General features: G+C 45.9%; 1 long non-coding RNA gene across 1 annotated transcript; it reads left to right on the top strand.

Annotated features, from left to right (window-relative positions):
- The first annotated feature begins 2,549 nt into the window (after nt 1-2,549).
- Nucleotides 2,550-11,940, top strand: LOC121100488. The gene is made up of 2 exons (XR_005832262.1): nt 2,550-2,635; nt 11,668-11,940. It is a non-coding gene; the product is annotated as an uncharacterized LOC121100488 (long non-coding RNA).
- Nucleotides 11,941-15,870: the final 3,930 nt, after the last annotated feature.

Raw genomic sequence — 15,870 nt, 5'->3', positions numbered from 1 at the left:
AGAGGGATAGATCTATGGTTATAGATGTTTAGATGGATAGGTCTATGGTTCTATGGCCATGGGTTCAATGCCAAAACGAAAGAACACAGCAGCGGTATAAGATTTTTGGTTAGGGAGTAGCCTCTGCGTCCAAGACATGCAAACTCTGAAAAAAAAAGCACCAGGCAGTTAAAAAGTGCAACTGACAAAAGAGTGACTAAAGCAGATTACTGCTGTAAGTGACAAAGCAAATGCTAAAACAGTGGTTGCACTCAAACCCTGCAGGAGCCAGACAAGTTAGCAGGGAGAGAGGCAGGCATGGTGTCGGACACGAGGGAGTGACGGGACTGCACTCAGCTGGCAAACGGGGCCTGACCTCCCAGCACTGTGACCTCTCTGCTCCAGGCAAGTGTTGCCAGGCAGGAATGTAGATGGGGTGCAAACAATATTCCAACTTTTCAAGAGAATTGGAGATCTGAATATTCATGTGAAATATCCTAATTTTTAAACATTGGAAACAAATCCAAAGACTTAAAAACCTTTTCATGCCAAACAGAATGCGTCTGCTAACCATATGCTGCCCAAGAACTCCAGTTGGCTGATCCTGTGCTCACATCTTCTGAGTTGGTTTGTGTGTCTCTGTGCCTTAAACAATTCCAGAGGGCCTGTTTCCTGGCCTTGCTTGGGAGCACGCTGCAGAAGTGACCTGCTGGTACCATTTCAAGTCAACAGTACTTTGCATGACACAAATCTCATCTTCCTGTCCACAGCCTTTGAGGCTGGGCCCCTGACTGGGGCCAGCACGCACGACTGGTTCCCACTCTGCTGGCCTGAAAATCACCTTCTCCAGAGAAACAATAGTGAAAAGAGTTTGAAAAGGGCGATTTGGCCTTGCTAGGAGGGTAAAACAGATGAAGTTATTTTCTCCTTAACATCATTTCTACTCTATTGGATCACATAACCATTTTTATTGTTAATTTAGGTGCAAATTAATTGCCGTACAAATGAACGAAAACACAGATGAATGCCCTCACCAGGGCTTGAAGCTTAAATGGCAATTACTCGGCTTTGTAATCCAATATGGCAAATATTAGTGCAGCTGTGGGGCGTCCTCCGTCCCAGGGCACTGCTAATGGGCAGAGTAGACATCCCTGGAGATTCCCCGAGAACCTGAGCAAACCTGCCAAGAAGGTGTTGCTGACCCCAGAGCCTCCCCATTTGCCTGTCTCCTCTGTCCAAGTGCAATCGAATCAAGACAGCAGAGGATCTGACAGTATTTTCATGTACTGTTTTTTTCCTCTTAAGGATTTCTCATTACACTTGGCTATTCTGGACTTATGTTTCTCTTCACGGTCACATGTAAAATGTCAGTCCTAGAGAGCGCTTCAGAGAGGCTCTTATCTAGGCTACCCCCCAGACCCCTAGCCTGAGCGTGAGAGCCCTGCTGTGTGCTTACACAATCCCAATACCAGCCTGCTTAGGTCCTGATCGCACTGGGCTGGAACTCTCTAGTTATCTGACTGAGTCTCCCCTGAAAGGACAATAAGCATCTCGAAAGTAGGGGCAGCGTCTTACCCATCTCGGTGCCCGTGCTCAGGGCATATGGCACCTGGTATTGGTGTCCGGAGTGATGCTCAGAAACGAAACAAAGGAACTGCTGCCCCCCCCCCCATGATCTGTGTGGGGCACCTCCTCAGTGTACCCTCTCTACCTGTACACCACACAGCAATTTCCTCCTTTGTATCAGAGACTTTTGTAATTTCCTGCCTAATTTTGTCATCTTCCATGTAACAGTGAAAATATCCTTCTAGAAATACCGCCTTGGTTTCCATTTGCCAGATCAGTCTCATCTCCCCCTAACAAGTAAAACGTAGCTACTTTTTGATCCAATGAAAAGATACTGTATAATGGAATTGTATGGAACACATTATTTTTTGAGACAAGGAAGTCCCTTCGTGGACAGCATTCAATACCAGACTCGAGATTCAATCTAACGAATATTTTTTCCTTGCCCTTGAGATTGTTGCATTGGAAACTCTTTTGAAATTTTTATGTTGCAGATTTTATATTTTCATCACAAAGAACTGAAGGTAAACTGTTCCATGACTAGTTTTCTCTGAACACTATAACCATTGGACAGCTTGTTTAGAATTCAGAGAATTTCTGAGTCACTTGCAGGAAATTTTCTTAGGCTGCATACTTTACATTCCAATAAAAGAGCCCTTACTTTTCGTCAAGTGGTTTAAAGCATCAATTGTAAGCCAATCATAATGACTTTCTTGTAGTTGTTCTTGATTTCCTTATAGAGGTTAGTTGCGTGAGTTTGTGCTCAATGGACTTTTTCTGTTTTGAAGTCTTGTACTCAGAGCCTAGTACAGTGCCTTAACATTTGATCAATGTTTGTTGAATGACTGAATGGCTGAACGAATAGATGAATGTCTTTCATTTATTCTAGAGAGTTCTTCCTTTGATGATGTTGGTACAACTCATAGATTTAGGCTAACAGAATGTCAAAGATAAAACAGTGCAGAAATATCTGATTCACTCAGCATTTTTTTTACTTTTCAGATTTAGAGAGTGAGGTTCAGAGAATTCTAAGATCACCAGAAACCCTCCAGGGGAATTTCAGAAAATTGTACCAAATTTGAACCTTAAGGTAAGCCTGGTTTCCATGGCAACTTAACATGTGGACTGTGTTCATTATTTTCTGTTTTTTGTTTGTTTATTGTATTTTGTTTTTTACCTTTGTGAAATTCTCACAAATGGGATGCACGAGTATATGAAATGATTAGTTCATCAAAGCTCTTAAATACTTCTGGTAATTCTTCATCCACCAGTTACTATGGATTGGAGTTCGGTATTTGATGGGTCAGATCCCTCCAGAGTTTCTGTGACTAATGCAGGAGGAGTGGATAGAGCTCTGAGTCCCAAGTCAGAAGATGGGGTCCAGGACCCAGGCCTGCAAGCAATAGATCCACACCTTGCCCTCATTCATAAAGTAGAAGTGCCCCTCTTCTACCTTCCTCACTGGTGGTTGGAAGAGCCAATAAGATAATGGATGTGAAAACGTTTTAGAAATTGCAAAGCATGCAAAGGCAAGAGGTTAAGACTCTTCCCCATAGTGTGTCCCTAGGAACAGACGAAGCCGATTCCATGGCGGGGGGAGGGGAGGGCGTGTAAGGCAACCTTGGGGTGCTATGCCTCCCTGCACGAGAGCTAAAAATGATGGAAAATTAACTTTCTGAAAGTCAAACCAGTGGTTCCCAACTTTTTCCAGTGTAGGTCCTCCTTTTTATCATCAAAATATTTCCCATACCTCCTCCCACATGATAATATTTATATTTTTATTATTTGTTGATTGAGAAAATACATGTTGGCAAAAAGCTATTACGAATTGTGACTTTTCAAATTGTTTCTATTTTATTAATTGCTATCTCATAGTAATACTTTTGACAAATACTGATACTAAATTAGAGCAAACTATGTTGATTATTGAACCTCCAGGCTCTCAGGGATTAGCTGGCTTCTCAAAATGATTTCCTCTGCTCTCCAATCAGGGAATTCCCACATTAAGCTATACAGTGTAAACATAATGAATGGATCAGAGCCAAGTAATGCAATCATCTTAAGTAGACTCTGGCCTCCGGTCAAAGTCAGACTTTACCAATGACATTAACCAAAGAAGCAGGGTGTTGGTCACTAGAAGACTTGGTTGCCAGGGGCAGCCGGAAGCAGGAGCTCCATCCAGCGCCGTCCTAGTCCTGCCCAAGGAAGACATGCACTGACTGCAGACTCAGTCTCCCCTCCTGGTGGAGCAGCCTACGTTTCACTGCAGGCTCAGCTGAGTATGGTTGCTGCCTGCAGAGAGCAGCCAGACTACCAATTTTTTATTTTTATTGCAGGTGAATGTCCTAGCTATAGATCATATAACCGTCCTGAGAGCTTGGTTAAGGTGAGACCAGCCCCAAGCAGTGGCTGACCAGACAGGCCTCTGAGCCCAGCCCTGAGGCCTGTGAGTAGCCTTGGGGAAGCTACCCCAGGTCCTCACATCCTTTTGCACCATCATGAGCCATGATTCTTCAGCCTCAGCATGACTGACATTTTGGGTCCAATAACTCTTTGTTGGGGAGAGCTGTTTGTGCATTGTAGGATGTTGAGCAACGTTCCCGGTATCCGCCTACTGGAGGCTAATAGCATCTCCCTTCCCACCCCCTAGTTGTGACGACCAAAAATGTCTCCACACATTGCCAAATAGTCCCTGGGGAAGGGGGTGGAATGTTCCCCGGTCCCCAAATTGAGGACCCCTAGTACAAACCATTCCACTGAAATGTCTACAGGATGCAACCACATGAGGTTCTTCTCAAAAGAAGAACTCATTCCTGAATGTGTAATACATTCAGTTTATTTACAGTGTTGCCTTTATCCAAAGGATGTTAGAATTCTTGAAAAATCAATTTCAAGGGGATTGTGGTTAATTTAGAAATACAGTCATGCTCTACTTCCCTAAAATGCAAAGGAAATAGGGATTCTGGCAGCTGAGTGAACTGAAACTTTCTTTTGATGACCTAGTGATTCAAGGGTCATTCTTCTGAACATTAATTGTTCCTATTGTCAAAATGTAAATTGGGATGGATTGTACTGGCCAGGGGAGTTCTTGGAAGCTGTTTTGTTGTTTAAAAAAATCCTTGATTTGTTTTCAATTCTTTATTATAACCTCTACTTCCTAAAAATAGTACAAAAATATTCCAGTTACCTGAGAAATGCAGTTAGTTTTGTGCTGATAAATTGAGGATTTTTGCTCAAATGGCTCCAACTTTTTCTAAGCAGTTCTTCCGTTAAAATTCCTTCATTTGTGGAGCGCATTCCCACCATAGTCAAACCCCTTAGCAGTGTATGATCCATCACTGCTCCTACTTACAGAGAAATTTCCACCTGGTTCTGTTCAGGGGCAAGGTTTTCCATGTTGGCCTCATCCCTACTCCTGGCTCCCAAGGCCACCATTTGCTGTTCCAGACCTTAAAAGCTCCCAGGACTGATGGTGGGCAGGGGCCCATGCCGAGCCCCATGTTGAGTGCCCTCTCATCTGCTGCCTTCTTCCTCCACCACTCCCCCACGTCAAAGACTCAGGTGCCTTCACTCCTCCAGTCTGGGCCCAGCTGCCTTTTCTTGCTTCCCCAAGCCCAGTTTTGTCTGGTCTTTGGGAGTGGAAAATCTGGTTCTGTAAGCACACTCTCAGGCTTTGTGTCTAAGCCCTGGGCCTGCAGTTTCTGTGAGTGTGTATTTCTGGTAACTGTGGACAGGGGTGCCCTTGGGGACCAGTGAGAGAGCAGAGTGAAAGGGAAACACACAGATTAACCCTGGGAGACAAGACTGTGAATTAAAACCTTTTTGTCTTGGGGGTGACTGGGTGGCTGACTCTTGATTTCAGCTCAGGTCATGATCTCAGGGTGGTGGGTTGGAGCCCCATGCTGGGCATGGAGCCTGCTTGGGATTCCCTCTTCCTCTGCCCCTCCCTACTTGCACTCTCTCTCTCTCTCTCTCTCTCTCTCTCTCTCTCAAAAACAAACAAAAAACCCACCTTTTTGTCTTGTCTCTTGTCTTACAAACTATGTGAGACAAAAATGAAGACAGAGAGGTAATGATCAAGGCAGGCCTGCACAGAAAGCCTCTTCCCTTGCGAGCTACATGCTGAGACTACAGCGTTTCAGGATGGCTGGGGCCTTGAACTCCATCTTTAGTCCTTTATGACTGGGGAAAAGAGAAGAAAAAAATCCCTGCTTGGCTCTTTAGTCATGGTATTAAAAAAGAGCTTCTTTTGTAGCCCTAGGATATAAAGGCAGAGGTTCTGAGTTTGAGACCCTGCAAATCACCCCAATGGGAGTCCCTCTGGGAGGAGGAGTGGTTGCCAGAGCTCAAGTGCAGGCCAGGCAGGCTAGCCCCCACTCCGGGAGACCCCTCTGATGAGAAAAGGGGAACTGCTAGCCACGGCAGCCGCTCTCTCCCTCACCAAGGCCTCCGATGACGAGCAGGAGAGGAGAACCTGGCCTTCCAGGTTCATGGAAGTGCTCCTCTTTGAAGTGCCATNNNCTCTTTCCCCAGCAGAGTGGGCCGGGTGCTGGCACAGACACCCAGCAGCTGCGGCTTGCCCTTATGGTGACCTGATGCTGCCTTTGTGCCGGAGGGACATAGCCTTGGTGCAGAAAAGCCCCACCCAGGGCACCTGACCTGGAGTGAAGTGCCCATGGTATGTCAGTCTCCACCCAGCTGCTCAGCCCGGAGCCTTCCGACGGGGCAAAGTGAGCAGCCTTTCCTGCTGCAGCCCTGCTCTCAAGGGCACGGCTCCCAACCCCGCCACCCCACCCCAACCCCGTGAGAAGTCAGGGCAAATAGACAGCCTACGGGGTTCCAGATACTTTATAGATAGATATGTATAAAGATAGATATAATATATAAATATATACATGTATAATCTCAGTGAATCACTCAACAATTATGTGAAGTAAGCACTTTTGTCCCCATTTTATAGATGAGGTAACCAAGACTTGGGGAGCTTAAGCAACTTGTCCAGAGTCACCTAGCTAGGAAGATGTGGTGAGTCTTTACAGAAAAGGACTGACCTAGAGGCTCGGAACACTGCCGAGGAGAGATTTCACCTGCCCCCTGAGACGGAAATGCAGGAAAGGGGTTTGCCTGGGAAGGTCTGTTAACAGCAGTTCTCAAAGTGAGATAGGACCAGCCGCGTAGCATCTCCTGGGAAAAATCACCACTCTCTTCAGAAGTGCACTTTTTTTTTTGGAAATTAAAAAGTCTCCAATTTGGGGTGCCTGGGTGGCTCAGTTGGTAAAGAGTCTCACTCTGGATCTCAGCTCAGGTCTTGATCTCAGGGTCATGAGTTCAAGCCCCGGCTTGGGCTCCATGCTGGGCATGGAGTCTCCTTAAAAAAAAAAGTCTCTGATTCGCTTCTCATCTGTAATTTTATTATGATATTCACAGCAATAAAATGGCTTGAGGGCCAGTCAGGGGCATCAAGAGTGGGGTGGAGGTGGGGGGAAACTGGGGAATTCTCGGTCCTCATCTGAATCCAGCGCAGGGTTGGAAGGAACCCCAGAGGGAGGAGAGGTGGTGGCAGCTGGAAAGAAAAGACCATGACTCTTGGGTCTGTAGGAAGAAAGTGGTGGGGACCCCCAGAGAGAGTTAAAGGTGGGTCTGTGGGGGGAGGGGATGTTCCCTGCAGGAGGCCTTGTGTGTTCGGCTTTGCCACAGGCCTGCAGGGCTGAGCGTGAAGAGCTGTGCTGAGCCCCGGCATCCGGTCGGAAGTACAAGCCTGGAGCTCCTGGCTCGAGATGCTGCAGCTGTTCTGGGGATCTGCACAATTAGAATTCTCCTAGCACTCCGTGCCCACAGGAATCCAGTCACGTGGTAGACGTGGTGCCTGGAGCTGGGGTCAATGAGAGCTCAGTCTGAGAGAAAAAGCGTTCCTTCCCTCTGAGACATATCCTGCTTTGGTTGTGCACTGCTGGGCTTTTGCTCACAGTAAACGTAACCACTTGCAGAAAAAGGATCCTGCAAAGTGACCCTGGCTGGGTTTCTGGGTCTAGCCTGGCAGCTCTCAGGGGCATGGGTGGTGACTGTGGGACAAAGGAAATCACTTTTCCTTCTGAGCAGGATTTTGCCTGCCTACCGTTTCTATCAGAGGCTCTTTATTGATACATCCTCTTTTAATTCACGTTCCTCTCTACCACAATGCTGACTTCTCTCCAAGCTTGCTGGGGTCTGGTCCCTGGATAACTTTAGGGCTACAGCTTTAGAGAGACCACTTCTCTCCTAACCTGCTCCCCTGGTCAAGAATATATAGTTAATTAAGAGGGCAGAAGTTTTCATTAGACTCTCCTGAATCAAAATCAAGTCTTTGTTTTTTCTGGGTTTGGGGGACTGGAAAAGGACCAGATCCCCTTCTCTTCTACTTCCTCCAAGTGTCTGGGTGGGAATGTGTTTCGAAGTCATTTATGCTCACCTCTCTGATATAAATCTCCTAGATACTTTCCTTCCAACCCACTCAATCCCCCTATGTTAAATGAAATATTGGACCCAAGATCTTGCCCAGTCTGAGCCTTCCCTGATCCATCTTGTTATTACTGATGAAACCTCCCTCTAGACCCAGGACCAACAACTCTTTCTGGAGGGAATTCAGTTCCTCCCCCATGTTTCCCCTCTGCTCTGTGCTGCTGCTTTTTGTCCTTCCTAATCAACACCTTCATTCCTGTCAAAGACCTCCTGTCAGAAATCACCACTCTCCTGTGTAATGGGCACTAATGTTCTGTCAGAAATCCATGCTCTGCTATCAGCAATCACTGTTTTCCTGTCAGAAACCACTGTTGTGTCAGAAATGACCACTCTTCTTTTAAAAATCACTGTCTTAAGAGAAATCACTGCTCTCTTCAGAAATCCTTGTTCTCTTGTCAGAAGTCCACTAACATCCTGTCAGAAATCAACATTTTCTGTCAGAAAATCCCTGTTTTCCTGTCATAAACCATTGCTCTCCTGTCAAAAATGCCTGGTCTCCTGTCAGAAGTTCCTGCTCTCCTGATCCTGTTTCTTGTCAGAAGTCATTACTTTCCCTAAGGAAATCATTGCTTGTTGCCTGAGCCTTCTCTCCACAGGATGTTCTGAGTTGTTCGTCATGCTCTGACATGGGTAGCTTTCCTGTGACTTCCTTACTGCTGGCTGTTCGCACCTGCTTTCCGCATCTTTTTAAGCTCAGTGCTGGGGCAGCGAGCACTGCACTGGGAATCCACAGTCTCTTACGCCTCTCCTGAGTTACAGACAAATCCTTTTTGCTTGCTGGACCTTTGCCTCATCTCTTTGTTAGGGATGATAAAATCCCTTCTCTGCCTGTTTCACAAAGTTATTTAATTTAGATCAGTGACAGTTTTGACTTTCAGAAAGCTGCTACTTTGAGCCTACTCTTTCTTCCTATAATTTTCGCTCACTGTTGTCCCACAGGGCTAGTCTAATACTTCTGTGCCACAACCTTCCGACCCCACCCCTAAATCTTCTCTTACTCAGTGGAAATGCTCCCAGTTCTCTAACATCCAGATTAACCTGTCTGTTCCTTGTATGGCATGGTTTCCAGACCTGTTACCAGCCTCCCTACCCCTCTCCAACCCTGACATATTTGGTTTGTCTGGGTTTTCCTCAGAGTGTGGTCTGAGCAGCTCAGGGGAGAACAGGATTATCATCGCCCTTCTTCTAAAGCAGACTATTAATGTGGCCCAAGATTGCATGAGCTTTTGTACCATTTATCATGTAGAATCTTCCCAGCCAGAAGCTCCATTTACTCAAGTAATTTTTTTTTCCTTATCAGAGGCTTGTAATTTTCTTTGAATAGATTTTGCATGTCCTTTCAGGTTAATTTCAAAATACTTAATGTTTTGGAGTCTTTAGGGAATGAGATGTCTTTTTTTTATTGTATTTTTTTTCTAGCCTTCGTCACGGGAATCTAGAAATGGTATTGCTTTAATTTTAATCTTATAATCTGCAGTGTTGCTGAACAGATTTGTCATTTCTATTAGTGTTCCTAGAATACTCTATCTTTCTTGGAGTCCTACTCATTCTGTCTTACAATGGGGAAAACTTTGTTTATGGCAAGTTGGAGCAGTGCTCCATGCTGTGGCATTTTCTTCTAGGAAACACTCAAAATGGGTGACAATACTCTCTTAAGCAGGAGTTTGGCTGGCTATACCTAAAAATATATATCAGGGAAAAAAAACGAGGATGACATTATTAGAGGGATCATTTTTTTTTTTTTTTTAAGTAAGCTCTACCCCCAACATGGGGCTTGAACTCACCACCCCAAGATCAAGAGTCACATGCTCTACCAACTGAGCCAGCCAGGCGCCCCTAGAGGGATAATCTTTAATTAATTCTGATTTCTATTTTTAAAAGTAGATCATTCAATAACTCTGGTAATTCAACCATTAATAGCAACAAATTGCTTACCACGTACTTCACAACTGAGCAGCGATCACACCAAAATTGAGAACACCTGACCTGATGATTAAAGCAGGATTTTCACTGAATTCTATGCTTTTAAAATGGTGAATGTTAACTTACATGAATTATACGCCCCCTCACCCGACCCCCAAAAAAATCCCCCACAAAAACTCAGGAAAAATAAAAAAACAGAGGCTTTGGAGGCAAGATGTTGAGTTTTTATCCAGCTCTGCCTCTAATAGTCTCCATGGCCTTGGGCAATTACTTGATTTCTTTGAGTCTCAGTTTCATCCTATGCAGAATGGGATTATGAATTGCCTCTCTTTCATTCCACTGGTAAAAGAAACTCTCCTCCCGCACTCTATCAAGATGTGGAGTGGCCAATCAAAATATCTCTTTTTCCTGGACATAATGATTGGTGCAGATGTGCTCACATGATCCAAAGAAGATCAGTCAAGGTCTAGAAAACGGCTGATGTGGATGTTGACTCAGGGGGCTCTCCATCTGAAATTATAAACTGTAAGGCTCAAGGAGCCAGGGCTACTGAGGTCATCTTTTTCATTACTAGGAAAAGAATGTACTAGAAAGTAAAGCTAACACAGAGGAGATGGAAGGAACGAGAGATTCTGACAACATTGTTTGAGCACATGGATCCAGTCTAGCCAGAGCTAGACAACTGCTGGTATTTTCATTTCTGTGTGCAAATAATTTCCTTTTTTTCTTAAGCTTGTTTGATTTGGGTTTCTGTCATAAGCAACCCAAAGAGGCCTAACATAGAAATTTATTTTATAAGGCTGTTGTGAGAATTATTTGTGATAATACATGTAATGTGCCCAATGTTTTTATATAATGTGTATTCAAAAATTGAAACTTACTATTGTCATCAACACCATGCAATAGATAGGGACAGTTTTGTGCTTGCTTTCTACCCTGCCGTAGTTAAGGCAGTATTGAGTATAAAGTAAAATCTCAATAAATATCCTTATAGACAAATTGATATCTTTCTCTTAGTACAGAATTTTTTTTTTTAAGATTTTATTTATTTATTCGACAGAGATAGAGACAGCCAGCGAGAGAGGGAACCCAAGCAGGGGGAGTGGGAGAGGAAGAAGCAGGCTCATAGCGGAAGAGCCTGATGTGGGGCTCAATCCCATAACGCCGGGATCACGCCCTGATCCGAAGGCAGACGCTTAACCGCTGTGCCACCCAGGCGCCCCTCTTAGTACAGAATTTAAACGATGAATTAATCTGAACTTTTTTCTCCTTTCTACTCTTAAGAGATAGAGACAAATCTACAAAATGGAAAGAATGTTGAACCGAGGGTCAAGAGAACAAGGTTCTAGTTCTGACAATGCTCTTCACATATGTGTGCCCTCAGGAAGCCCCTTCCCCTCTCTGGGCCTTAGTTTCTCCATTTGTCAAATTAGGCTATAGGTGCTAGATGTTCTTAGTCCTTTGTAAGCTCTAACCCTGAAATTCAGGGGAAAAGACATCAGGGAAATCTTTCAATGCCCCATGTTTTTTAGGGGCTTAAAAAATTGATCTTCAGCCACAAGGCCTGAAATATAACTGGGTGTATATATATATATATAAATATAACTCTCTTGGGTGACCACTGGGTGCCAGGCACTGGATAGAGTTTGTGTATGTTGTCTTGTCACTTGGTTATAACCTTCCTGTACTTGTACCTCCCAGAAACACTGATCTGGCTGAGGCATGGAGACATAATACATCTTTGTAAACCCTTCACACAGAGGCCCTGACCCTCACAGCCTCATCTGCTCTCATCCTTGCTGTCTGATCATAAATGAAGCTTCCTTCTGGGATCAAGCCTGGAGCTGCAGGGCATATAGACATCTGAGACCCCGGCTTTTGTAGAAGACATGATTTTTATTCAAGTATCTGAGTAATCATTTTTATATTAAAAATAAATATTGATAGATCATGGAGTAAACTTTAAGATTTGTACACGTTTAAGATTCATCTGTTTTTTCCAACAAATATTTATTGAATGACTACTGTGTGCCCAGTGTTGTCCAAGGTTGAGCAGTAAATAATTCAGTTTAAAAAAAAAATTCTCAGGGGGATCACATTCTAGTGACTTCCACAGCCAAAAAGCATAGTGTTTCAGGTGCTCACAAGTGCTATGGAGAAAAATAGAGCAAAGAAGGGGACTTCATAGGCAGGTCTGGCTTGCAGAGGATTGCTTCAGACTTCTCTGTCTGACTCCTTGGGGCTCCCTGTCCTTGCCTCTGCCACGGGGGCTGCCTGGGTAGGGGATGGGGGTAGCAGTTGGAGGGTGGTAGGAGAGAACCAAGAGATCTGCTGGCCTAAGAGCTGCATCTTGAGCATATTGACCCAAAGAGAGGAGATGCTGAAGAAAGGGAAAATGTAAGCTCAGCTACCCAGCGGTACCTCATGGCTCAGAACCCACACACTACGGGGCCTCACTCTGGGCATGAGCCCTCTTCAGCAGGCTTCTGTCTATATTTCTGCCTCTTCACTCAACACAACCTCTGCTTGCGTTTCTTGGATGCCTATGTGGCTGCCCTAGGGAACCTCCTTCAGCTGATCACTCCCCTTCACCCTGTTTGACCCAAGCCCTTTGCCCTTTGGGCCAAAGACCACCCTGCTCTCTGTCACCATCCTGTGTCCCATGGCTCTGGAGCTGTACAGTGTCCCAAGCTCTCCCCTAGCCATGCACAGTGGTGGTTTCTCGTAGCTCACTGCAGGGCACGGGAGAAGGCAAATCAGAGAGGGGAGCTCGACCAGCAGTGAGATACAAGGACATCTTGCCACGTAGGACAGACACTGCAAGCCAATGGCTCTTTAACTTGACGATGCCATCAGTGCCACCAGTGTGCTTATTAAAATAGAGACTCTGGGCCCCACCCCCAGAGTTTTCGATTCAGTAAGTCTAACAGGATCCAAGTGACCCCTGGGCTGCTGCTCTTGCTGGGGCCTCAAGGAGCTTCCCTGTTCTAGGCCAACTGTTGAGGCAGGCTGTCTGCCTTCCCAGCCCCAGCCTCCTGCTGGGCCCTCCCCTTCCCTCTAATTCGTGAACCTTTCTCTCCCTCTACTGTCTTCCCTTCCTAGGCCATCTGGTTTTTGTTCTCACTCTAAAAAATGCTTCTGGAATGTGATCTGCAAAAAATTCTACTAAGTGGCAAATGGCTGGTCATAGTTCTCGTCTCCTCCAGGAATATTTGAATTTTGACTGTCCCATAAACCCCAAAGCTAAATAAATAAAACTCTGATGGTAGGCTTCAGAGGTCAGCTAGTGAATGGTGGCTGTGTTTGGGGGCCCGGAGCCTCTGACACTGTGTAGGTGGCCTCTCCTCATACCTCCCACTGTGCCTAGGGGGGACTGTCTCCCGCCTTGCCTGGGTAAGAGCTGAAATCCTGTGACCCTCTTCTCCAGAAGCAGTGAGGCAAAGATGCCATTACTGAAGAGGAGAGCAACTAATGGCAATAATTAAATCCCCCAAGGAGACAGGATCCTCAGTGTCCTTTGTGTTCTGGGAGTGTCTCTCGCTTTGGTGGAAAGAAAGAAAATCTGTTGTGACAGGCTCTGATGCCCCTGCCGAGGGAGGCCCTGCTGTGTTTGCGTCAGGGCCTGGGTCTGACTCGGAAAAATAAACAGAACAGGATTTGAAGAATTAAGGTCATGCCCCCCTACCCTGTGTTTAAAAAGAAAGAGTGGGCCTGCTCAGAAGGGTCAGGGAGGGATGCCTAAAGAAGAGGCTGGAAAATAAGGTGCGTGGAGGGAAGTCAGCTATGGCCAAACTGCTCATCTGTCCAGAATTTCACCCCTGAGCTCTTGCCCTCCAATCCTGAAAGGCATGTCTTGGCCTTACTGCCTCTCACCCTTCTCCCGAGAGGCATTGTCTCCTGGAAAGAGTGCAACTGCTGGAGAGAAAAGGAGCAGAGAAGAAGGAGCAGGGTCTGTGGGGGGCCCCAGGGGGCTGTGCCCCCAAGCTGACTGGAGGATGGTGATGTGGAACAGGTGGCGAACACCAGCCTGGGGGCCAGAGGCCTGGTTTCTTGTCCTTGTGTGGCCTGGTGCGGGTCCCTGTCCTCTTCACCACCCACCAAGGAGTCAGCTGACGTGACTTCTAAATATCCCTGCAGACCCTGAAATTCTCTGACTTCTGCCATCATCATCTGCCATGAGAGGTGCTTCAGGTAAGAGTGCGTGCATGAGGACTACTCAGATGACACTCTTTTTTTTTTTTAAATCTTTTCTCTTGCCCCCATGGAATTGCACATAATTCCATGTCTGGTGCAAAGCATTTCTCTGATCTGACTTCAGTGGTTATTTCTGAAGCCATGTTCCACACTGGGAAACCCTCCCCATTTTCTGCCCTCTGCTCCACCACCTACCTCTGTCTCCTCCTTGCCATTCTCATTGGTTTTGGCCAAGGAACTCTGCACTCATCCCATCTGCCCTGGTCTGCCCCTGAGAAATACCTTTCCATCGTGCCCACGGAAGCAACCAGAGTGTGACTTTGTTTCATGACATGGAACTTTGGTAACATGCCTCTGTGTGTGTGTGTGTGTGTGTGTGTGTGTGTGGCACCAAGACTTACACTGGGGGCACTGTAACATGGAGGCCAAGATCTGAATAAGGTTTTGGCATCACACACACCTAGATTTAAATCCTGTCTTTGCTGGGCACCTGGGTGGCTTAGTTGCTTAAGACACCAACTCTTGATTTTAGCTCAGGTCATGAGATCTCAGGGTTGTGAGACCGAGCCCGACGAGGGCTCTGCACTCAGCAGGGAGTCTGCTTAAGATCCTCTCTCTTCCTTTCCTTCTGTCCCTCTCCCCCCACCCCTTCAAATAAATAAATAAATCTTAAAAAAAATTAAACCCTGCTTCTGACACTTGTTAGCTGGATGATCTTGGGCAAACTGCCTAACCTTTCTTAGCTTTAGTTTACTTATCTGCAAATTGACAATAATATGTACCCTAGAGTTTGCTGGGGGTCACTCTCTTCTCGGAGCACAACACTTGCTTCAGAGATAATCAAAATGTTCCATCAGTGTCTTGGGCATGCCTCCTTTCTTATGGATGGTAGCACTTCTTTCTACTGCTGCTGTCTCTTTGTGGGGCACCTTTCTGTACCCCCAAAATCACCTAGAATTCAGAACCAAAGTTCCCTAGATAGGCCATGGCATCCAAGAGGCAAGTGAGTAGAAGAAGCCCCTCTTTTCCTGACCTACTGGCCCATTACCCTTCATAAGATCACGTCGGGCACATGCAGATTTCTTTCCTGAGGGTTTAGGGTGACTTCAGAGAGTAGGAGCCGAAGCTAGAGCACTAGTGTTTTGGGGCTTTTTCTTGAATCTACAGGGAAAGACTTCAGTCTTGGATGCCACCCCCACTCCTATGACTTTGGACCTCAAGTGCAGAAGCACACTGTCCTTTTTGGCCTGTGTAAGGCCCTGCTCTTGTGTTAGTTACTCATTCCCTTCCCCACCCCCCGCCCCCACACCCCTCCCATTCTCCTTCCCCTGTAGGCAATTGTGGATTTACTCTGCATCTTTTTTTTTTTTATACTAATTTCCTGTGATGTGTGTTTATTTTACATAAATGGTTCCGTGTCATATTTTGCATTCTTCTTCTCCCTTCTTCCCCCCACTCCCCTCCCCCCAAGGCACTATGCCTGTAAGGTCCGTTTGTGTTACTGTGCTCACTTCTAGCTGGCTTTCTTCCTCCACTTACCGCACAGTCGACTCTGACCTTCAGCTTCCCTGCCACAGAGAGCAGTGCTGCCATGAGCTTCCTCTGACAGCAGCACCTCCTTCCTCTCCTAACCTGAGTCACCCACTTTCAGGTTGGTCAGCACAATTTCTCATCTTGGAGTCCAACAACTCATAGAGAGCGTGCTCTGCC

This window comes from Ursus maritimus, unplaced genomic scaffold, assembly GCF_017311325.1.
Source record: "Ursus maritimus isolate PB19 unplaced genomic scaffold, ASM1731132v1 scaffold_4, whole genome shotgun sequence".
Classification (NCBI taxonomy): Eukaryota; Metazoa; Chordata; class Mammalia; order Carnivora; family Ursidae; genus Ursus; species Ursus maritimus.
The sequence above is the reverse complement of the archived record's forward strand: the minus strand, read 5'-3'. Positions and strand labels throughout refer to the sequence as shown.